At 37.6% G+C, this 1,009-nt stretch overlaps 1 non-coding gene across 1 annotated transcript; it reads right to left on the minus strand.

Annotated features, from left to right (window-relative positions):
- Positions 1-669: 669 nt before the first annotated feature.
- Positions 670-807, minus strand: LOC111812337. The gene has a single exon (XR_002817846.1). It is a non-coding gene; the product is annotated as a small nucleolar RNA SNORA8 (small nucleolar RNA).
- Positions 808-1,009: the final 202 nt, after the last annotated feature.

The raw sequence follows: 1,009 nt of genomic DNA on the forward strand, positions 1-1,009 counted from the left end.
TTTCAACAAGAAAAACACTGCGGACTAAAGACTAGACACAATGAAAACCTATTGTAAATATTTCTGAGGTCAGAAGGCACCACACACCTCTTCAACTAAGAAAATTACCCTTACACCACAGGATTATTTGATTTTTATGCAGGACCTAGAACACTTAAGCTGCCAATTAGGTACTGAATGATACAGCGACATCCCCAGTTTTTGCCATGAATTCATAGGGAATAGGTTCCAACAACTCAGGTTCCTTTCCATTAGTCCTCATAAAGTGCACTTCTCTGGGAGGGGCAGGCTGGCGCTTCAGTTGAACCCAGGTGCCTTTCTCTTTGGCCTGCTTCTTTTTCTTTTTTTTTTTAAATTAAGTGAATTTTATTTTAAAGAAATTTCATGTTGATTTAATTAGGGCCATTTTAATGAGGCTGTCTTCAGAATAGGCCTTTTCAAAAGAACTGAAGCTTACTTCAGCCATCCCATCTGCCCTGCCACAATTCTTCTATCTCCACTCGAATTATGGACAGTGACAACTGTGGTCTTATATCCAATTTCGTCCAGCAATACATTTTTGGAGCATTTATGGTAGATGGATCTGCCTTAGTCTGACACCTTAAATTAAGAAAAAAATAATCATTAGATAGAAGATTCTGTGTTAAAATGAACAAACGTAAGACAAAATAATGTATCAATAGAAATACCAGGTTTAACATGCACAAAGACATGAAAACCAATGATGCCAGATACTGAATTTCTATGGCACTGTCTTTTGAACACACCAGCAGGAATAACTGTTGAGTGCAGATACCATACAGTGCAATGGCTTGCTTCTTTTTCTAATCATTTTCCTTGACACATTTCAGGAAGCTATCGTGACTTTTTGAGTGTTTAATATGCTCAATATGCACATTAATCCTTTTGACAAGTATCTTACCCTTACCTTGCTTGCTTACAACAATGCCAAAAGCATGCTGGGTAACATTGTAGACTCTTCCCGTTTTGCCATAGTAACATTTGTGAG

This window comes from Octodon degus, unplaced genomic scaffold (genome assembly GCF_000260255.1).
Source record: "Octodon degus isolate 3935 unplaced genomic scaffold, OctDeg1.0 scaffold00120, whole genome shotgun sequence".
Taxonomy (NCBI): domain Eukaryota; kingdom Metazoa; phylum Chordata; class Mammalia; order Rodentia; family Octodontidae; genus Octodon; species Octodon degus.